Consider the following 25,498-nt stretch of genomic DNA (forward strand, 5'->3'; position numbering starts at 1 on the left):
TTTTTTTTTAAAAAGAGGTCTTGCAACCGTTCCTCTTAAAAGACTGACAAAATCAAATGTTGTCAGAAAAAGCCATATTCTATATTACCTCGTACTTGCTGTGTGTTGTGTGATGCGTGACGCGCTGTACTCATTGTTATTACTTAGTGCCACATGGAAACCTACCTCCAATCGATTGTGGCGTAGACCGTAGACTAGGAGCGTGTAGCTACGGGGTGTCTACGGTTCTACGGCGCTCGAGGCTACGGCGGCGTAGCGGATGTGGGCCGGTTCCAGCAGGAGGCGGTTCGGTTTCAAAGGGCTTTCAAACATGTGCTTCCACCGTTATTTTATAAATAATGTGCGAACAAACACCTAGCATATCAATGCGTGTAAGATTTGAACTTGTAAGTTTTTTGAAGGATGTACTTTTAAAGAGGCAAATAATTCAAATTCAAGACACATAAATTAAATTGTCTATGTACCGAATACGGTAGGCATTGGTTTCGGTAGTTGAAACTCTTTTGCGGTATGAGATAAAAATAACAAAAAACCCAATTCTTTCATAAAATGTAGAATTGAACGGCCCAGTTTGAATACCGTCCCCCTCTGAGAGCCGAGGTTGGCCGAAGTTAGCCGAGTTCGACGGAGGGAGGAAAGAGGCCGGCCGTAGCAGTCGGGAGTCGGGAGTCGGGAGCCGCGAGTCGGGTAGTCGCGCGAAGCCCCTACGCGCTCAAGGCACAAGGCGCAAGGCCGCTCCGATTTGCCGCTAAACGATACAAACATGTACACGCGATACACTTCTCACTTTTTTCACATCTACTTTACGAGAGGTTCAAGTCGTGCGCTCCTCATGATACATTTCGACTAAATATATTTGTGGATAACTTTAATAACAATGCATTTTTGTTGACCTCTGAATTAATAAGTCGGTTATTTTTCTTTGTGTGTAAATTCTTGAAAGTGTGTTTTATTTTTTGTAAACTTGCACTCAGTGCTTATTTTGAGTGTTTTGCGTAGCGACGTCGAAGTAATTACTCTTTTTTTTCTTTCGTCGCAGTGTGTGTATATTGTCTTAGGCGCTTTACGTACATACCTATGTAAGTTTAAATATTTGGCCGATAATGTTCTGGAAAACACGGAAATACGACTTTCTCAGGTAAAAATATTACTAATACTTCCCATTTACATAAACTTTTGTACTCATGATTTAAAGTAGAGAAATGTTATCCATATATTTATTAATTACACGCAAAGCGGTTACCAAGGAAAATTACAAGTTGAGAATGAGAAAAGGTATTCAAACCTTTAAGGCAAATACCTAAAAATTATGTTTTATTTATTAATGTCTATTCTTGAATACACATTTTACAAATGATTACAGTGGTTTATATTGTAGGACAGAGAAAAGAGTACAGAAAAAAGGTACAAAAAATAAATAAAATAGGTTGAAATAGGTAAAACTATGTGTGAGTGATATTGTATGTTACGTGAACACCTCACTAGGAGAACCTGTGCTGAGTGTTAACGTGTTTGTGATTAAGTGTGACAGGTATTTATGTGTTGTAGTAGAAAGTTTATTTGATTTTATTTTTATTTTTTTTCACAGACATATATTGAAATATGAAAACACAAATATCTATTATTAGATTAGACGGAATGTTGTGAGACTGAAGATAGTGGCGAAGGGAAGTACTTGGCTATTTGGATCGTTCTTTATTCTTCGTAAAATTACTCTTAATACCCTTCACTTACCAACGATGGGATAATACCCTTCATAAGGAAATCATATCAATATAATCAGAAAAGCTCATAGCAGATGGCGCTGGTGTGGTCGGCGGTCATTTTTATGAGATAGCAGCTATGTGCTACGGTTAAAAATATATTGCATTAAGAATTTAAAGGTATTTAAAAAAATTGTTGATTCAGATGGAGTTCGGTTGAAAAATAGAAATAAATAATGTGAAAAAGAAAGACTAAGTTTGTTCATAAACTAAACATATTTTAGGTTGTTTTCCTATAAAAGTGAGATAATAATAAGATTCCTTGTAATATGAGATTTCTGTTACAAGATTTTTGATAGTATGAGAAATAATTTTTGCTGTTTAATTTAAGATGCCACCAATCAGTAATAACAATTGTGCGACGATTCTCTCAGAGCCACAATTTTGAAAAGTTATAATAATTCTAGTTTTCAAGTGGTGTACTAAGTATTATTTATTTTAATTTTATTACCATTAACATATCCTTTTGCTCAAGTTAGACAGTACTCGTAACAAATTACAGAGGTATCAACAGTCTGAATAAACAAGATGTTTTAAATGAGTTTTTAAGATTTTGCTATCGTTTTATATTAATGTATTTTTAAGGCACAATCCACTTGTTTCTCAACTGTTGTGTCCAGACGTTCTCGAGGAGTATACAGGCACACAACAGCATTGGGGCAATTTAATTTAAATTATTAACAAGCTTTTGTAGAAAACCCTCGTCATCGCACAGGAATAAACATAAATATAGAAAGTCATAAAACACTAAATATATCATTACCGCATATAAACTACTTATCGCAGGCAATTATTATTACCGTGACAGCTGTTTCGCCTTCTGAAGGCATTATTAAACTGTGGTAAAGCCACTTACTTATGATAAGTACCTATATATTATTTCCAAATAGGTACTTATAATGAAGAACTATTTAGTATATGATATATGACCTATGCCATCATTCTCCCAATTATTGAATTATTTAAATTTGACTAAAGGACGTTAAAGTAAGGTGTTTCCAAATGAATAATTTGCATGAATCTTTTCTTTTTCCTGTAATTTTATTTTAATAACTTGTAGTTTTGTGTCCTATAATAATTGAACTAGGTTTATACTTATGTAGGAGTGGCGAGCGAATTATATTTTTTGTTAATTAATCAACTCTTATAAGATTTTTTATTAATTTCCAACTGCTCTAAAATATTATAAATAATGATAATAATAATAGATAGGGACGAGAGTATATTTAGAAATTTCCAAATTACAAGGGATGAGGTTTATAAGTATTTAGGATACCCACAATCAAATAGATTAGACCATACTAGTATGAAAAGGGATGAGGTTTATAAGTATTTAGGATACCCACAATCAAATAGATTAGACCATACTAGTATGAAAAGGGATGAGGTTTATAAGTATTTAGGATACCCACAATCAAATAGATTAGACCATACTAGTATGAAAAGGGATGAGGTTTATAAGTATTTAGGATACCCACAATCAAATAGATTAGACCATACTAGTATGAAAAGGGATGAGGTTTATAAGTATTTAGGATACCCACAATCAAATAGATTAGACCATACTAGTATGAAAAGGGATGAGGTTTATAAGTATTTAGGATACCCACAATCAAATAGATTAGACCATACTAGTATGAAAAGGGATGAGGTTTATAAGTATTTAGGATACCCACAATCAAATAGATTAGACCATACTAGTATGAAAAGGGATGAGGTTTATAAGTATTTAGGATACCCACAATCAAATAGATTAGACCATACTAGTATGAAAAGGGATGAGGTTTATAAGTATTTAGGATACCCACAATCAAATAGATTAGACAATACTAGTATGAAAAGGGATGAGGTTTATAAGTATTTAGGATACCCACAATCAAATAGATTAGACCATACTAGTATGAAAAGGGATGAGGTTTATAAGTATTTAGGATACCCACAATCAAATAGATTAGACCATACTAGTATGAAAAGGGATGAGGTTTATAAGTATTTAGGATACCCACAATCAAATAGATTAGACCATACTAGTATGAAAAGGGATGAGGTTTATAAGTATTTAGGATACCCACAATCAAATAGATTAGACCATACTAGTATGAAAAGGGATGAGGTTTATAAGTATTTAGGATACCCACAATCAAATAGATTAGACCATACTAGTATGAAAAGGGATGAGGTTTATAAGTATTTAGGATACCCACAATCAAATAGATTAGACCATACTAGTATGAAAAGGGATGAGGTTTATAAGTATTTAGGATACCCACAATCAAATAGATTAGACCATACTAGTATGAAAAGGGATGAGGTTTATAAGTATTTAGGATACCCACAATCAAATAGATTAGACCATACTAGTATGAAAAGGGATGAGGTTTATAAGTATTTAGGATACCCACAATCAAATAGATTAGACCATACTAGTATTAAAAATGATATTAGGGTTAAATTTAAAACTAGGATCAGGAAAATTTTAAAATTCAATCAATTCGCTAAAAATTTAGTAAAAGCAATAAATACTTGGGCAATATCTCTATTTACGTACTCACTTGGCATAATTAAATGGTCTAATACAGATTTAGATAACTTAGAACGATTAATTAGAACTACGCTAGCAAAGTTTATTTGCCATCATCCAAATTCAGCTATATAACAAATTAATTTACCTAGAAATTTAGGAGGTAGAGGTATAGCAAAATAACTTCTTTGAAACATAATCAGGTAAAATGCTAAGAACTTTTTCCCATAGGAAAGCTAATAGCTCAGAAATGTACAATATAATTTGCAAGGCAGATAGAAATATTACACCTTTAAATTTATACGACGAGAACGCCAGTATTTTTATAAATCCCAACCAGCAATTATTAGATTCCTGGTCAAATAAAATTTTACACGCAAAACACTTCAATTATCTCGACCAAACGTATGTTGACAAATTTTCGTCAAACAAATGGTTAAGTATTTGAGAGTTAAGTGTAGAAATAGAAGGATTTATGCTTGCAATTCAGGATAGAGTCATTAATACTAAAAATTATGTGAAGCATATAATCAAAGATACAAATCAAATTGATGATTAATGTAGAAAATGTTTGGCTTTTCCGGAAACTATAGATCATACATATTATATCGGGATTTTCTGTATTGGCGCCGTCCGAGTATACATTTAGGCATAATCAAGTTTTAAAAATAATTCACCAAAGTTTGGTAACTAAACATAACTTGATTGACTACCGTAATATAGTACCATATTATGAATACGAACCAAATTCATTTTTAGAAAATGAATTTTATAAAATATATTATGATAAAACTATAGTAACAGACCGAACGATTAGTCATAATAGACCAGATATTGTTTTACATGACAAAATTAAAAAAAAAACTTATATCATTGATGTCGCTATTCGAAATTCCTGTAATATTCAAAAATCTGTTAATGAAAAAATAAGAAAATACATAGATTTAGGAAATGAAATAGAAAGAATTTGGCATTTTCAGACTATTTAAATATTAAAATTTGTTATTTCGGCTACTGGCACTATACCTAGCTCTCTCATTCAAAATTTAGGCGTATTAGATCTGTCGAAGAATTTATACATAAAAATGCAAACATCAGCCATTTTAAACACATGTAGAATAACGAAAGATTTTTTAAATATTTATATTGAGGGATCAGTAGGATTTATAGGTCCAATTAGAAGTTCTACTGAGCCGAACCCTCTGATATGAAAATATCTGGAGTCGGTGAATTATTTTCCAATTAGATCCTTGGTGATTTGACGTGTTGTTTTTGTATTATTTTGTATTTAATATGCTTATATAATGCACTTGCATAATGTGGATTGACTAGATGATAATTTGTGGAAAAGTGTGTGGAAGGGTTTAGTTTTTCCTGTGGGGAAGATTTTACCCGGACATAAAGTCGGAAATTAAAAAATAGAATGTATTCCGTAATGTATGCAGGGGTAATGCAATGCAATACATTCCGTATTAAGTTTAGGACTTTACAATGAATTTGTAAAAGAGTTATTATTATTATGAGTGAGTGATTTTTTATCTCGGAAATATTTATTTGTTTATTTATTTTGTTTATTTATACGCCCATTGGGCTTTTACATACATTACATAGTTCTTAAGAAAAATATTCTGAAGATTGTAAGTTCACAATAGTAACAGTAATAATACAAATAACCATATCCATTTGAAATATTATAACAGCAAGTAAACAGTAAATGCATACAACAATTATTTGTAGGTGTAAAGCTCTTGTACAAAAATAAGAATATGTTGTATTGTTAACAAAATATAAAGCGTTTGACTGGTTATCGTGGCCTGTTAAATCTAGGGCGTTCGGTCTGCCATTTTACATACATATTTTAAATAGTTTATATAAAAAAATATTGTGAAGATTATAAGTAAAGAACAGTAAAAGCAATAATATAACCTTCACCATTTGATATATAAAAGCAAGCAAAAAGCAAATGGAAACATGATAGTTTGTAGGTATAAGCCTGTTGTAAGAAAATAAGAATACGCCTACTTCTAAGATATAAAGATGAAATTTTTTTATAAAAATGTTAAGTTTAGTAATACTAGGTAGTAGTTGTATTAAAATAATATGTATGCGACACATAAAAGCTAGTGTATATATTTATTCATTCATTTAATTATCTTTTCACGAACTAGCGGGCTAATAAGCCAGCGAGTTCGTAAATTGATAAATAAATAAAAATAACAATTTTACTAAATGATTACAGTAATTACATGTGAAAAATAATGCAGTTGTAGTAATTGCAAGAAGACTACACCTATAATTGTGTGAATCTTGAGGAAATAATTCGATAAGAGGTATATATTCCTCGTACTTTCAATCTTTTACCGAAAAATATTCAAGTGATTACTAAACTTCCTCAATATATAAAAGAATTAAAATTATGGCTTTTCGATACAGCAGTTGAAACTTTTTTTTATTTAATTTGTATCAATTTATGTTTCTCATAAAATATTCACCATATATTACACTAAACACTTATAACTTCACTATACACTATTGTAAACACTTTTTATACAAACCGCTTAGACAAAATGTAATCTTGTTTTTATTTTATATGCCCACAATTTGTTTATTTCTAGGTAAAATAAAATAATAACTTAAATATATTACCCACGCACAGGCTGCGCCTTAGTGGGTTCCCATTATTCGTATTGATTTATACAATATTGTATGTAATTAATGTAAAAATTGGAAAAAATAAAGGAATTTAAAAAAAAAAAAAATAGCTAGATGTTTATTGTTTTATTATAAGAGTAATAATATATTGGTTTTAAATTTGGAAACCGATTGGAAACGATAGACATCGATTGAACTATATTTGTTTCCAAGTGTATGAAGCCTTTGAATTGGGGAGTTTACGAAGTAATTATTGATTACTCTTTCGATTTTTTGCTGATAAGTCTTATAAAATGGAGCCCAGATTGTTGACTTATACTCCAAATTACTTCTTACCAACCCAATGTACAGCAACTTCAAGGAATTTATTGTTTTAAATTCTTTTATCGTCCTCAGAATGTACCCCAGGCATTTCATGGCCTTGTTGGTTATTTCATTTATATGAGGAACAAAAGTTAATTTACTATCAAATATTATACCAATGACCTTGGTTTGTTTGTTTTAATCATTTTAGGAAATTGTTGTTGATGCTATATAGATATTTAATGGGATTATTGATTCGGTTAAAAGTTATTGATTGACATTTTTCAATATTGAGAAACAGTTCATTAAGGGTGCACCACTCTTGTAGCCTCACAAGATTTGATTGCAATACGCTACAGTCATTATGATTAGTTATTGTTTTGTAAATTTTTAAATCGTCCGCAAATAAAAGTATCATAACTCGATCAAAGATGGTAGTTATGTCGTTGATAAACAAGGAAAATAACACTGGGCCCAGATGTGACCCCTGTGGGACTCCGGTAAAGATTTCAAGCTGATGTGAAAAATGTGAATTGATTTTTACTGATATTTTTCTTTTGTGAAGGTAGCTTTCGAACCATCTTAAAATATATATTTTTTTTTTCATGTTCTCTATAAAACGGTTATACACCAATATATCATGGAGAAGATTACAAATTAAAAAGTTTACAGAGGTAGTTTTACTATTTTGTGACATGTGTTAAAAGATAGTTACTGAATTGTCTGTAGGTGACATTGAAAATGTCAATATGCCCAGTTATACCTAGGGATCTTAGTTTGTTTATAAGAATTTTATGTGAGACTGTCGAAAGCCTTACTAAAGTCTGTATACACTACGTCTGTTTGAAGATTGTTCATGGAATTAGTTATATATTCCTGATATATCATTAAGTTTGTTAGAGTAGATCTTTATGCTATGAAGCCATGTTGTCGATGTGTAATTACTTTATTGATTTCAGGCGAGGGTTTAGAGAGCAGGGCAGATTCAAGTATTTTCGGGATTGACGACTGGATACATATAGGTCTATAGTTGGATATATCAGATTTATCACCTTTCTTGAATATTGGAAACAGAAAGCTTGTTTTCCATTTTTTCGGAAAAATGCCAGTTTTTATGGACAAATTAAAATTTTTAGTTAGGGGATAAGTCAGGACTGATGAGCATTTAGATAAGAAGATTGGTGGAATGTTATCAGGACCGGCCGATTTGTTAAGGTCAAGGGATTTTAATTTAGTTCTTACATCACGTTCTTCAAATATGCATTGATTGAAATCGATGTTATTATTATTAGGTGTTGTGCCGTCGAACATTAGTGAGTTATTTGTAGAAGCATAGATTTTACTGAAGAATTCAGCAAACAGATTAACAACTTCTTGGGAATTATCGGCCGTTTTGTTATCTAAATACATGTTGGAGGGAATACCGAAGTCATTGTTGTTAAGTAATTTTGAAAATTTAAAGATGTTATGGGGGTTGGCAAGAGCCAATTCTTCACAGTTGTCGATGCACTTTTTATAAAATTGCTTGGACATTTTTTTGGTTGACTTTCTGAGTTCGTTAAATTTAGCGTAATCAATAGGATCGCGTGTTGATTTGTAGATTTTATGAGCTATTTTTTGTCTCTAATTATTTTAATGAAATCGTTACTGAACCATTTTGGATAGTTATGTACATACATTTTTGAAACGGGTACAAGCGAATCAATAGATTTATTTAGAATTGAGTAAAGTTTATCTACCATTTCGTTTATGTTTTCTTCGGATTCCAAGAAGTTCCAGTCAGTTGAAGATAAAAGACTAGTGATTTTATTATAGTCGGCTTTGAAGAAGTTAAATTTTGTTGATGCTGATGGATTTATTTTTTTAATTGAACTGTTGCATTCGATCAGTAGAGGGGGGTGATATTTGTCTATTGGGAGGATATATTCAATAGATGCGGATACTTTAACAAATAAAGAATTTGAAAAGACTAGGTCAAGAAGACGAGAATTAATATTGAGTAAATAGTTTAACTGTCGTAGATTTAGAAAATTTGACATCTCGATTATCTCATGAGAACCATGGTTGATGTTGTCCGTGGTAGAAGTTTTATTGTTATCTATGTCCCATATGACATTTGGCAGATTGTAGTCTCCTGTCATAATCATGGTGGCGCCAGGAAATTTTCTTCTGATTGTTTCGATTTCGAAGTAGTGGTCCTTGTATAATTGTGCGTCGGAAGTTGGGGCAATGTAGATACAGCCAATGATTATTTTTTCACTTTTGGTAGACACCATGATGAATAATTGTTCAAGATGTGTATGTATGCACTTGAGTTTTCTTGATTTGAGTCTATTGTTTATGGATAACAATACACCTCCTCCTCTGGTTTTAATGCTTACGCTTCTGTCTTTTCTGTATACTGTGTGATTAAAGAAGCCCAATTCGGAGTTTCAATGTTTTTATTAAGCCATGTCTCAGTGAAAGCGTAAGAGTCGTGGTTCAGGGTTGGTAAGTTTGATTTGAGGTCCTGTAACTTTGTCCGAAGTCCTCATACATTTTGAAAATATAATGAAATTTAAGTGTTTAATTTTTTTGGGATCGTTTTAACGCTTGTACGATTGTTATTAAAGTATCTTATTGTGATATCCGTTTCACCTGAAGACTTCCTTTTTTCTAGTTCTTCTCTTAAATCTATCAAATGTTTACGTTGTAGAAAAGACTGGTCTTGATAAATTCGGATTTGATTTTTCAGAGTGTCTTTCTTTTTTAGTAGAATTTTCGGCCATTTAGCTTCCGGAAATTCAACTTTTATACTTCTCGGTTTGTCAGTTTTCCGAATACCCAATCTGTAGATTTTTATGTCAAGGTTTGTTGTCGAGGCATCCATATCTGATATAATTTTCTTAACTGCTGCGATATCACTATTTATTGATTCAGTCTGGGATAATGATGTATTCTCCGGAATGTTGAGAATAATTAGATTTTTATCTCTGTAGTTTTGTTCTTTCATTTCAGCGAGGATTTTGCACACGGTTTGGGTTTGGGCTTGTTGGGAGCACACATTTGGAATTGAACTTTTTAGAGCCGTTAACTCCCCCCAAGGTTTGCCATTTTTACTGCCATTTGAGCGATGGTTCCTAATATATCGTTAGTTCTAGGTATTATTTTTGCGATCTGCTCTTTTGTTAATTTATTGTTAGGCTCCATTATCATATTGGTCAATAAGTTGACGGCGTCCTTCGCCAGTGATATAATCATTATATTTAGCAAAATGTTACTTTATTTTATGTTTATTTTTAAACGATCGCATTAGTTCTGTATTAAAGGACCGGCCAGTTTGTCGAACATATACAGAGTTGCATTCGTCGCACGGAATAAATGCCGCTATTTTTTAGTTTGGGTACTTCACTTTTTGAGATTTTAAGAGATGATCCTAGATTACAGTTAGCCATGATTGTTTTTTTGAGAACTTTCGCATATTAGATGTTGGTCCGACGAATTCCTAACACTAAAATTTATTATTTGTTTTATTACTAACCGCTGGGTAAAATTTAGTTTTTTATGATTATTTATTCTTTCTCTACATTTAAAGCCGTTATTTCTAGCAATCGTTAATATTGTACTTATTTCCTTCTCGTATGCGAAGTCTATGTTTCATTGAGTGGTACCCAGACAATTTATGTGACCATGGGTGTAAAGATTTATAATTAATGGTCGTGTCTGTAAATGTACTTAGGGAAAATTCCAAATGTATGTTTGTTATTTTATCTATCGATTGTTAAGTCTAAAAAATAATCTTCTTATTAAACTCTCTTTTAACTGTAAAGCAGATTTTACGGTTGAAGGAGATAGAGAATTGTCTGTTGGTACCTTTCCAACAGACCAACATGTCTTCATCTTAATGAACATAATATAATATGTGTTCTCAAAAGGATGAATCTGAAATATGTTTTTAAATGTAGATCATGAATATTTCTGCAAGAGGTGGCATATGTAAACCGTCGTTTTGTGGATACAATTTATCGTCAAATAGTTAGTTTCCACACAAACTTTGATTAGATCGATAAGTCATTTTTGATAAATGGATTTATTTTAGATTTGTGTAATATATCTTCAATGATTTTAAGGCACTCTTGGATTGGGACATTGCTAAAAAGACTTACTGCGTCTAAAGATAAGGATTGGCAGCTGTGCGGGAGATCTGTCTTGGATTTTATTTACAAGTATTGTCGTTGGGGTATTTATAAAAGGGATGACCGGTCATGTGGGGATATTTTCTGTGTGAATTTTGGGTTCACCATATAATGGATTCATTATCATTGCGATTCTTTATGAATATTTATTTTGCAATTGTTGCAATATGGCAATTAAATTTACAATTTACAATTGCACGTTAACTGAAATTTTGTACGTGGGGTCCGTTTTAAGATTTCAAAATCTTCTAGTTTTAGGAATATATCAAAATTATTTAAATAATAATAAACTTTGTTTGGTAAAACTACCGAATACCCCCTATCGGCCTTAGTAATTGTGATGTAGCAACGTTTAATTTTGGTTGTAATGCCATTTAAAATTTCCGTGTCTTTATTGTTGAATTTATTTTGAATACTAAAACCACAAGTAATAAAAATAAAATCATTTTTTTAGTTCCTATTTGGAAATCATATAAATATATCGTATGTAAGTGGTCTAACCACAGTTTTATAATGCCTTCAGAAGGCAAAAAAGCTGTCACGCGTAATAATAATTACACTGCAGAACTAGTTTAAAGATTAATTGTTTTTTAAATTATATATACAAAAGAAAAACGTGTACATTGTTTATAAATAGATATACACATTACAGTAAAATTTACAAAAACATAATTTTGCAAAAAACAAGTGAATTACAAAAATAAAATCGGAAATTTAGCGTTGGCACACGACGCGACGGAGGTATTAGTTCGCGGGAATTTGAGATTACAAATATTATTAAAGACTGTATTAAACTCTTAATGATGCGGTATGTTTAATGACATAATATAATATCACTGCTCCGACTCAGCTTAGCTTTCGATGCAACTAACATAACGAGAGTCATTCGTTATGATTGTTTTTAAGAAACTAGCATTACAAATAATATGACCTCTGGGCTCTGACGTTCCTCCTCAAGTAGTTCCATTTGGTATATGAACTTTATGCGTATTCATAATATGTTGGTATATATTACCTACTTGCTGTAGACAGAGGGAGAATAATTTTGTTTACCTTATTTAATTTTGATCACCCTATATATACATGTCATCGTACCTTTTTGTGTCGCTAATCTATTTTGTTGATAAAAGGTTACGAGGTTGATGGGAGATACCCTTCGCTAGCTGTATCGTTTATTCGGCCTCCGCGCGGCACTGCCTAGGTAAGCACCGCACGCCGGAGGCACGTTACGGCAGATAGGGTGATCATGTCATGTTCAAACTTTAAATTTTATAGTCAATAATACAGAAAATATGTCGCATTTAAATTTATTCCACGTAATTCGAGAAATTTACTTTCACATTTCAGCTTTTACAAAAAGTTGGTCAGTAATTTGCAAATTTTTATCAGATTTAAAATAAAATCCCAGAGTGCTACGCATATTTCTGTAATTCCTTATTGACGCAATCAAATCATTACGGTAACACATCGACCAAATTGACGCTCTGCCAGAAATATTTAAACATTCGTCTCAGTGAGATTGGGCCACAACTTACAAAGTGCATTTCTTTGCCAAACGTTCAAGATAATAAAATTATTTGCTCTGTTGTAATCTAGTTCAACGTTTTATACGAAATTAATTCTTTGAGTAAAATAATGCAAAACCCCACAATGAATACTTAAGTGTGCGTAATGAAATTAGTGCTTCAAAGCTGCATTTTCTAGTAAATTACAATCTAGAGATTCATATGCTCTTTGACAATATCTTTTTACAAATTATTTCATTTCAACTTTCAAGCACAGCAAAAACTATAAAGGATTATTACTCTGCCGCGGCCGGTTGCAATTGAATCTGATGAAAGATCCTGGTGTCGCGAAACATATATATTAGTTGGTGTTGCTGGAAGTCCTACGCAACACACCCGAAGGTCCAGTCCCAGAACTATGGTAAATGCAATGTTAGATGGGATCAATTTATTTTTAATGCATCCTCTAAACTTGATAAACGGTATTACTCAAGGTTTAAACCGGGGCTTCTCTTAGGATTATAGGATTAAAAGGGAACTCACCCGTCGCAGTTGGGGCCAGTCTGCCACAGTCTGGATGCACTCAAAATATGAATATTAAATTATATTCACAATAATTTATTCCACCGTTGTAGTTATGGTATACGTCTATCTTCCCTCTGAGGTACTATTTTATACTGAGATCTGCAGAGCTCCAAATGAGCATAATGTCACTTTATTGACATCTTGCAACAAAAACGGGTCATGGTGACATTTTGGGATGGGTACATTGGGTAGGTAGGACAATTGCAGCATTTGAGATTTCCTATCCACCAAGTCTTTGCGAATGCATACCTACCAATCCCATGTATATTGGATAGGTAGGACAATTGCAGTATTTGAGATTGCCTATCCACCAAGTCTTTTCGAATGCATACCTACCAATCCCATATATATTGGATAGGTAGGACAATTGCAGCATTTGAGATTTCAAATGTAAGTCTACTCATACTTACGTAAAAAGTCAAATAAATATGTATATAAAATGAACTGCCTGGGGGAACTGAGGAAACTTGGGTCAATAAAAATAGTCAATAAGGTGAACCAACAGCTTGATTGACATTTACGTACTTTCAACCAAAACCTGGAAATAACTGCATACATTTTACGTAACGTAATGTTACGTAAAGGGTGTAGGTTTGTAGGTAGAGGCTCGTGCAGCAGGGCGCGGTTACACATGACGCGGTGGTGGCAAGTATGTGTACAGTACAGGCAGGCAATCCCCTGCACAGGTCAGTTTGGCTCGCCGTGACATCGCGGGACACTGTGTTCGTGTGCGTGCATCGAATGAGAATGTCGCTTATTCAATAGTTACGTAAAGGGTGTAGGTTTGTAGGTAGAGGCTCGTGCAGCAGGGCGCGGTTACACATGACGCGGTGGTGGCAAGTATGTGTACAGTACAGGCAGGTAATCCCCTGCAAAGGTCAGTTTGGCTCGCCGTGACATCGCGGGACACTGTGTGTTCGTGTGCGTGCATCGAATGAGAATGTCGCTTATTCAATAGTTACGATTCGCTTTATTGGATTATAATCCTGTTGATGCAGGTAATTGTTTCACAAGTGCACTAAAACAATGCCATTATTATTTTAATTTCAAAGGCACACCGACACTCAAAACTCTCAGTTAGTTGGAGCCAAAAATCTATTGTAGAGTGGAAATACTTAAATATCGTAAAACCATAACTTTCTGTCAAAATATTAAATATCGTAAATATCTGTTGAAAATTTTAAATATAACCATTCTTCATACAACATACCACCCATGTATTAACTGATATGTAGGTAACTTAAAATACTAATTTCGGTTGCTTTTCAATGCAAATATTATGAACCTACCACGAGATTATATTTTTTGGAAATAAATGTTTATTACAGGAAAAAACGTAGAAACGCCTATAAAACATAATATGAATGGAAATATACATTAAACACCCAGAAGAGTAAATAAATTAATAAATAAAGAGGAAAAAAAAACAATTAGATATTTAAAAGCAGTACAGAAATAGTAAATGAATAATATTATGAATATGATGATTTAAACAACAAAAGTTACATTACTGAGGAAAATATATATCGGCAGGAATTCAATAATATATTTTTTATAATGCAACTGAAAATAACTGTAAATTGAAATCAAACGCGGTTTATGAAAAATTTGGAGAAAATTTAAATCTGACAAGTGTGAAGGATGGGTTGTTTCGGAGAAATTGAACAAATCATCAAATTTCAACGTTCATTCTACGGTTCTGTGAAAGTCCGATTCAAGTTCTGTTATTATATAATTTTACTCTAGTTCCCTGATAGAACTGAAATAAAAACAGAACTTGAAAAAAACTTTCACAGAACACGAAAATGAACGCTGTCATTTGATGAATTGTTCAAATTCTCCGAAACAACCCATCCTAAAGGTTTTTAAAAACATGTGTGTGGTAATTGTTTCCCAGTTAGGATTTAATGGTTAATGCTACATTATCTTACACGTACCCTGTTTTGTTTATTTTATGTTCTGATTGCTATGTAATATGACCATAAATGCCAGTTGTATAGATATTTGTTAAGCTGAATACTAACGAGTCCTAATGATCAAAGCCAATGATTTTCTCTAGTAGCCGTACAGTATATTTTATAACTTCCAGGTATTCCACTACGTAGAGGGGAGGTGGTTCATCATACCCATTATGTATTTTAATCAGTCTTAGCTTGAAATGATAGTGGTTTATAGATAGTACAAGTTTAAAACGTTATTTATATAAATAAAAATGTAAATGTTCGTTTCTTAAAAATCTTAACTCTCCGAAAGTTCTTCACGGATTGGTTTGAATTTTTGACACAATGTTGCATTCGAATACGCGTGTTTTTATATACCTATATTATATAGAAGACACCTGTGACAGGCAATAACAATAACATAAAAAAGTAACAACGAGAATTGTACAGTTCACACGCATAATATTCTGTCTCGCAAAAAAACAAAATTTAAAGAATTCTACCGAAAGTTTTAGTGAAAATTCCATTCCTTGAAATGCTTAAGCATTAAAGTCAGAATAGTGCATTATTTTGTTCACGATTAACCATCACATAATAACTCGAAACGAATAATACAAAACAATCAAGTGCACCAAATATATTTGTGACATTATTCAACGCGAACTGTGTGGGTAGCGGATACCAAACGCTCTCCGCATACAGTGCATAGTGTATTGCAGTGTATTGGCCAGAGGTACCTACTCGTTATCATTCATAGCGGTTACTACAAGCGCAGCGGAAACAAAGCAGTCCCACCAGCCATATCTTCAATTAAAATTTTACAAAAAAAATTTTTTTTTTTTAATTAATATGGACGCTCAGGCTTATATTTCACTGGCGAAGGATGCAGTCAACTTATTGACCAATATGATAATGGAGCCTAACAATAAATTTACAAAGGAGCAGATCGCTAAAATAATACCTAGAACAAACGATATATTAGGAACCATCGCTCAAATGGCAGTAAAAATGGCAAACCTTGAGGGCGAGTTAACAGCTCTAAAAACTTCTAATCAAAATGTGTGCTCCTCACAAGCCCAAACCCAAACCGTGTGTGAAATCCTCGCTGAAATGAAAGAACAAAGCTACAGAGACAAAAATCAAATTATTCATAACATTCCGGAGAATACTTCATCATCTCAGACTGAATCAATAAATAGTGATATCAAAGCAGTTAAGAAAATTATCTCCGATATGGATGCCTCGAATACAAACCTTGACATAAAAATCTACAGATTGGGTATTCGGAAAACTGACAAACCGAGAAGTATAAAAGTCGAATTTCCGGAAGCTAAATGGCCGAAAATTCTACTAAAAAAGAAAGACACTCTGAAAAATCATATCCGAATTTATCAAGACCAGTCTTTTCTACAACGTAAACATTTAATAGATTTAAGAGAAGAACTGGAAAAAGGAAGTCTTCAGGTGAAACAGATATCACAATAAAATATATTAATAACAATCCTACAATCGTTAAAACGATCCCAAAAAACTAAACACTAAAATTTCATTATACTATCAAAACGTTCGAGGAATTCGGACAAAACTACAGGACCTGAAAACAAACCTACCAACCTTGAACCACGACTCCTACGCCTTCACCTAGACTTGGCTTAATAAAAACATTGAAACTTCCGAATTGGGCTTCTTTAATCACACAGTTTATAGAAAAGACAGAAGCGAAAGCATTAAAACCAGAGGAGGAGGTGTATTGTTATCCATAAACAATAGACTCAAATCAAGAAAACTCAAGTGCATACATACACTCCTTGAACAATTTATTCATCATGGTGTCCACCAAAAGTGAAAAAAATCATCATTGGCTGTATCTAAATTCCCCCATCTTCCGACGCCCAACTATACAAGGACCACTACTTCGAAATCAAAACAATCAGAAGGAAATTTCCTGGCGCCACCATGATTATGACAGGAGACTACAATCTGCCAAATGTCATATGGGACATAGATAACAATAAAACTTCTACCACGGACAACATCAACCATGGTTCTCATGAGATAATCGAGATGTCCAATTTTCTAAATCTACGACAGTTAAACTATGTACTCAATATTAATTCTCGTCTTCTCGACCTAGTTTTTTCAAATTCTTTATTTGTTAAAGTATTCGCATCTAATGAATCTATACTCCCAATAGACAAATATCACCCCCCTCTACTGATTGAATGCAACAGTTCAATTAAAAAAATAAATCCATCAGCATCAACAAAATTGAACTTCTTCAAAGCCGATTATAATCAAATCATTAATCTTTTATCTTCAACTGACTGGAACTTCTCGGACTCTGAAGAAAACATAAATGAAATGGTAGATAATTTTTATTCAATTTTAAATAAATCTATTGATTCGCTTGTACCTGTCTCAAAATGTATGTACATAACTATCCGAAGTGGTTCAGTAACGATCTCATTAAAATAATTATAGACAAAAAAATAGCTCATAAAATCTACAAATCTATATACCACAAAAAAATGTCCAAGCAATGTTATAAAAAGTGCATCGACAACTGCGAAGAATCGGCTCTTGCCAACCCCCATAACATCTTTAAATTTTCAAAATTACTTAACAACAATGACTCTGGTATTCCCTCTAACATGTATTTAGATAACAAAATGGCCGATAATTCCCAAGAAGTTGTTAATCTGTTTGCTGAATTTTTCAGTAAAATCTATGCTTCTACAAACAACTCACCAATGCTCGACGCCACAACACCTAATAATAATAACATCGATTTCAATCAATGTATATTTGAAGAACGTGATATAAGAACCAAATTAAAATCCCTTGACCTTAACAAATCGGCTGGTCCTGATAACATTCCACCAATCTTCTTATCGAAATGCTCATCAGTATTGACTTATCCTCTAACTAAACTTTTTAATTTGTCCATAAAAACTGGCATTTTTCCGATAAAATGGAAAACAAGCTTTCTGTCTCCAATATTCAAGAAAGGTGATAAATCTGATATATCCAATTATTGACCTATCTGTATCCAGTCGTCAATCCCGAAAATACTTGAATCTGTCCTGCTCTCTAAACTCTCGCCTGAAATCAATAAAGTAATTTCACATCGATAACACGGTTTCATAGCAAAAAGATCTACTCTAATAAACTTAATGATATATCAGGAATGTATAACTAATTCTATGAACAATCGTCTTCAAACAGACGTAGTGTACACAGACTTTACTAAGGCTTTCGACAAAGTTTCACATAAAATTCTTTTAAACAAACTAAGATCTCTGGGTATAACTGGGCATATTTTAAGATGGTTCGAAAGCTACCTTCACAAAAGAAAAATATCAGTAAAAATCAATTCACATTTTTCACATCACTTTGAAATCTTCACCGGAGTCCCACAGGGGTCACATCTGGGCCCAGTGTTATTTTCCTTATTTATCAACGACATAACTTCCATCTTCGATGGAGTTATGATACTTTTATTTGCGGACGATTTAAAAATTTACAAAACAATAACTAATCATAATGACTGTAGCGTATTGCAATCAAATCTTGTGAGGCTACAAGAGTGGTGCACCATAAATGAACTGTTTCTCAACATTGAAAAATGTCAATCAATAACTTTTACCCGAATCAAAAATCCCATTAAATATCAATATAGCATCAACAACAATGTCCTAAAAAGAGTCGAACAAATTAAGGACCTTGGTATATTATTTGACAGTAAATTAACTTTTGTTCCTCATATAAATGAAATAACCAACAAGGCCATGAAATGCCTGGGGTTCATTCTGAGGACGATAAAAGAATTTAAAACAATTAATTCCTTCAAATTGCTTTATACTGGGTTGGTAAGAAGTAATTTGGAGTACAACTCAACAATCTGGGCTCCATTTTATACGACTCATCAGCAAAAAATCGAAAGAGTACAACATAAGTTTCTAAGGTTTATTAATTACAAACTTGGAATACCAATCGAAGAACTTAATTATACATATCTAATGGAATTACTAAACCTAAGCGATTTAACTACAAGACGCACAGTGAGTGACTTAGTTTTTTCTTAGTCTTTTCAATATATCAAATGGCAACCTGGACGCCCTCGATTTAACGAGCTTAATTAATTTGCGTACCCGTGATACTCGTTTAAATGCTCTATATTTTGTTACCAAATCTGCCAATAATTACTTTGTAAACTCTCCAATTCAAAGGCTTCATACACTTGGAAACAAATATAGTTCAATCGATGTCTATCATTTCCAATCGGTTTACAAATTTAAAACCAAAATATTAGAACTTTTAAATTAAAACAATAAACATCTAGCTATTGCACTTCTTACTGAATTATTTCTTCAAGATTGACAAAACAGGCTTATACCTACAAACTATCATGTTTAGATTTGGTTTTTGCTTGGTTTTATATGTCTAAAGGTTAATGTTATATTATTGCTTTACTATTCTTTATTTAGAATCTTCACAATATTTTTTTTATATAAACTACATATGTAAAATGGCTGACCGATCGCCCTCGATTTAGCAGGCCACTACAACCAGTCAAATGCAGTAGGTATATCTGTTAACAATACTACCAATAATTATTTCGTTAGCTTTCTAACTCAAAGGCCTCATAAACTATGTGTCGTATTGTATCATGTTACTGCTGCCACTACCTAGCATTTACATTATTTATTAACTAATTTAAGTCTGTATAACATAGGAGTAGGAATATTCTTATTTTTGTACTTTTTACTTGCTGTTATTATATGGATATGGTTATATGTATTTTTTCTATTATTTTTGTGAACTTGCAATCTTCAGAATATTACTTTTTTATGAACTATGTATGTAAAAGCCCAATGGGCGTTTAAATAAATAAATAAACATGCCATTTAAAACAACGCAATCTGTTGGACATAAAAGTTACACGCGTTATTGTTTATCTATCTGCACAGACAGACTGAGCCACAGAAACGCATGGCGGGGAACAGCTATATATATATCTCCCCTCCGACTTCAATGGCTCACCGAAACTAGATGAATTGTAAGTTATGTCCCATATATAGATATTTAAAATCATCAATTTAAATTCGTTTATATATATTAGAGCAATCCCTATGAATGTAACTTATTTATATTTATGATTAATGAAAACTGTACCTTACCATTGAAGTATTTTTTGTAAAATGGTTAGAAAATTTTATTAATGTTTTTCAATTATAAAATTAGCTGTAAGCACCAGATTTTAAATTTCTAGACTTAGATTCCTGTAGAACAAAACAAAAAAATAAAACATCTGAGATTTTAGTAATAAGTTCATCAGAAATAATTAAAATAAGCCCCACGGAAAGATCAATTTTCTAAGTTTTCTAGGGCAAAGTCGACCGTAGGTCCATCCAACACACCAGGGGCGCGCGTCGTATATTTTTGTGAGTGGCTTCTTCACCTACGTCGTTAGATTCCGACTGAATTTGAGGGTATTGTCTCGTCTTAAGGCGTTAGTTTCAGAAAAAGTGGCGTGACAACACATTAGCAAGTAAGTCGTGCCTTTACTCGTAGAAGGCAGGGAACTATTCATTCTTAGGAACAAATCAGATCTACTTTTCAAACCATCCAGAAACAGTGGTGTGACAACACATTGGGAAATAAGTCATGCCTTTACTCGTAGAGGGCAGGGGACTGTTCATTCTTAAGAACAAATCAGATCTACTTTTCAAACCATCCAGAAACAGTGGTGTGACAACACATTGGGAAATAAGTCATGCCTTTACTCGTAGAGGGCAGGGGACTGTTCATTCTTAGGAACAAATCAGATCTACTTTTCAAACCATCCAGAAACAGTGGTGTGACAACACATTAGGAAATAAGTCATGCCTTTACTCGTAGAGGGCAGGGGACTGTTCATTCTTAAGAACAAATCAGATCTACTTTTCAAACCATCCAGAAACAGTGGTGTGACAACACATTGGGAAATAAGTCATGCCTTTACTCGTAGAGGGCAGGGGACTGTTCATTCTTAAGAACAAATCAGATCTACTTTTCAAACCATCCAGAAACAGTGGTGTGACAACACATTGGGAAATAAGTCATGCCTTTACTCGTAGAGGGCAGGGGACTGTTCATTCTTAGGAACAAATCAGATCTACTTTTCAAACCATCCAGAAACAGTGGTGTGACAACACATTAGGAAATAAGTCATGCCTTTACTCGTAGAGGGCAGGGGACTGTTCATTCTTAAGAACAAATCAGATCTACTTTTCAAACCATCCAGAAACAGTGGTGTGACAACACATTGGGAAATAAGTCATGCCTTTACTCGTAGAGGGCAGGGGACTGTTCATTCTTAAGAACAAATCAGATCTACTTTTCAAACCATCCAGAAACAGTGGTGTGACAACACATTGGGAAATAAGTCATGCCTTTACTCGTAGAGGGCAGGGGACTGTTCATTCTTAAGAACAAATCAGATCTACTTTTCAAACCATCCAGAAACAGTGGTGTGACAACACATTGGGAAATAAGTCATGCCTTTACTCGTAGAGGGCAGGGGACTGTTCATTCTTAAGAACAAATCAGATCTACTTTTCAAACCATCCAGAAACAGTGGTGTGACAACACATTGGGAAATAAGTCATGCCTTTACTCGTAGAGGACAGGGGACTGTTCATTCTTAAGAACAAATCAGATCTACTTTTCAAACCATCCAGAAACAGTGGTGTGACAACACATTGGGAAATAAGTCATGCCTTTACTCGTAGAGGGCAGGGGACTGTTCATTCTTAAGAACAAATCAGATCTACTTTTCAAACCATCCAGAAACAGTGGTGTGACAACACATTGGGAAATAAGTCATGCCTTTACTCGTAGAGGGCAGGGGACTGTTCATTCTTAAGAACAAATCAGATCTACTTTTCAAACCATCCAGAAACAGTGGTGTGACAACACATTGGGAAATAAGTCATGCCTTTACTCGTAGAGGGCAGGGGACTGTTCATTCTTAAGAACAAATCAGATCTACTTTTCAAACCATCCAGAAACAGTGGTGTGACAACACATTGGGAAATAAGTCATGCCTTTACTCGTAGAGGGCAGGGGACTGTTCATTCTTAAGAACAAATCAGATCTACTTTTCAAACCATCCAGAAACAGTGGTGTGACAACACATTAGGAAATAAGTCATGCCTTTACTCGTAGAGGGCAGGGGACTGTTCATTCTTAAGAACAAATCAGATCTACTTTTCAAACCATCCAGAAACAGTGGTGTGACAACACATTGGGAAATAAGTCATGCCTTTACTCGTAGAGGGCAGGGGACTGTTCATTCTTAAGAACAAATCAGATCTACTTTTCAAACCATCCAGAAACAGTGGTGTGACAACACATTGGGAAATAAGTCATGCCTTTACTCGTAGAGGGCAGGGGACTGTTCATTCTTAAGAACAAATCAGATCTACTTTTCAAACCATCCAGAAACAGTGGTGTGACAACACATTGGGAAATAAGTCATGCCTTTACTCGTAGAGGGCAGGGGACTGTTCATTCTTAAGAACAAATCAGATCTACTTTTCAAACCATCCAGAAACAGTGGTGTGACAACACATTAGGAAATAAGTCATGCCTTTACTCGTAGAGGGCAGGGGACTGTTCATTCTTAAGAACAAATCAGATCTACTTTTCAAACCATCCAGAAACAGTGGTGTGACAACACATTGGGAAATAAGTCATGCCTTTACTCGTAGAGGGCAGGGGACTGTTCATTCTTAAGAACAAATCAGATCTACTTTTCAAACCATCCAGAAACAGTGGTGTGACAACACATTGGGAAATAAGTCATGCCTTTACTCGTAGAGGGCAGGGGACTGTTCATTCTTAAGAACAAATCAGATCTACTTTTCAAACCATCCAGAAACAGTGGTGTGACAACACATTAGGAAATAAGTCATGCCTTTACTCGTAGAGGGCAGGGGACTGTTCATTCTTAAGAACAAATCAGATCTACTTTTCAAACCATCCAGAAACAGTGGTGTGACAACACATTAGGAAATAAGTCATGCCTTTACTCGTAGAGGGCAGGGGACTGTTCATTCTTAAGAACAAATCAGATCTACTTTTCAAACCATCCAGAAACAGTGGTGTGACAACACATTAGGAAATAAGTCATGCCTTTACTCGTAGAGGGCAGGGGACTGTTCATTCTTAAGAACAAATCAGATCTACTTTTCAAACCATCCAGAAACAGTGGTGTGACAACACATTGGGAAATAAGTCATGCCTTTACTCGTAGAGGGCAGGGGACTGTTCATTCTTAAGAACAAATCAGATCTACTTTTCAAACCATCCAGAAACAGTGGTGTGACAACACATTGGGAAATAAGTCATGCCTTTACTCGTAGAGGGCAGGGGACTGTTCATTCTTAAGAACAAATCAGATCTACTTTTCAAACCATCCAGAAACAGTGGTGTGACAACACATTGGGAAATAAGTCATGCCTTTACTCGTAGAGGGCAGGGGACTGTTCATTCTTAAGAACAAATCAGATCTACTTTTCAAACCATCCAGAAACAGTGGTGTGACAACACATTGGGAAATAAGTCATGCCTTTACTCGTAGAGGGCAGGGGACTGTTCATTCTTAAGAACAAATCAGATCTACTTTTCAAACCATCCAGAAACAGTGGTGTGACAACACATTAGGAAATAAGTCATGCCTTTACTCGTAGAGGGCAGGGGACTGTTCATTCTTAAGAACAAATCAGATCTACTTTTCAAACCATCCAGAAACAGTGGTGTGACAACACATTAGGAAATAAGTCATGCCTTTACTCGTAGAGGGCAGGGGACTGTTCATTCTTAAGAACAAATCAGATCTACTTTTCAAACCATCCAGAAACAGTGGTGTGACAACACATTAGGAAATAAGTCATGCCTTTACTCGTAGAGGGCAGGGGACTGTTCATTCTTAAGAACAAATCAGATCTACTTTTCAAACCATCCAGAAACAGTGGTGTGACAACACAATGGGAAATAAGTCATGCCTTTACTCGTAGAGGGCAGGGGACTGTTCATTCTTAAGAACAAATCAGATCTACTTTTCAAACCATCCAGAAACAGTGGTGTGACAACACATTAGGAAATAAGTCATGCCTTTACTCGTAGAGGGCAGGGGACTGTTCATTCTTAAGAACAAATCAGATCTACTTTTCAAACCATCCAGAAACAGTGGTGTGACAACACATTAGGAAGTAAGTCAGGAAACAGTTGTCATCGTGTTTATGAAATGCCAGCTATCGTGCGTAAATTACTTATTGAGCAGGAGAAAGTATTTGTGAACTGGACTGTTTGCCGCGTCAGAGATTTTATTGGCCTTATTGTCTACACTAAATGTCATATGATTGGACACTCATACAAATATTGCAGAGATACTAAACCTATATGTGGACACTGTGCACAAGAAAAACACACCCGTGAGTTGTGCACAAATGCAGCCATCAAACCAGTTTGCGCGACATGCACCAGATTTGGTAAGCCTGCTGACCATTCAACCGGAGATAGGGACAACTGCCCAGCTTACATAGCTGCCCTCAAGAAGGACCTAGCTACAATAGACTATGGAGTGTAATATACAAGAACACAAGTGCCTAACTATCGATGACTATACTCCCATGAAGAACTGTCTGCGAATAATGTATATGAACGCCAGAAGTATACGAAACAAGTTTGACAAAATTGAAGAAAAGGTCAGAAGATTATGCGATATTGTTCATGTTCTTGTCATCACTGAAACGTGGCTTGATGTCGGAGAAGAAAAGTTCTTTTGCTTAAATGGTTTTTACAGTGCTTTTTCTTCTCGCCCAAATGAAGGAGGAGGAGGTGTGGCCATATATATTCTGGATTCTATGAAGTGCTCTATCATTGAAAATTTTTCCAACGAAAATTCATTTTTAGGTATTAGTGTTTGCAGCAGTAATAGGAAACCAGTCAACATTTATGCCATTTATCGAAAACCTAACCCAAACAACATGCACGATTTCCTAACACA

The 25,498-nt window shown here is 34.0% G+C and overlaps 1 protein-coding gene across 1 annotated transcript in view; it reads left to right on the forward strand.

Moving 5' to 3' along the window:
* Nucleotides 1-879: 879 nt before the first annotated feature.
* LOC149422101 (uncharacterized) overlaps nucleotides 880-25,498 on the forward strand; it is a 592,400-nt gene continuing 567,781 nt past the window's right edge. The window contains exons 1-2 of the mRNA XM_089633082.1: nucleotides 880-907; nucleotides 1,040-1,138. The gene's annotated coding sequence lies outside the window, so the exon portion shown is untranslated. The remainder of the gene's footprint in view (nucleotides 908-1,039; nucleotides 1,139-25,498) is intronic.

This window comes from Hesperophylax consimilis, chromosome 7, assembly GCF_061612785.1.
Source record: "Hesperophylax consimilis isolate HC1 chromosome 7, BYU_Hcon_1.0, whole genome shotgun sequence".
Taxonomy (NCBI): domain Eukaryota; kingdom Metazoa; phylum Arthropoda; class Insecta; order Trichoptera; family Limnephilidae; genus Hesperophylax; species Hesperophylax consimilis.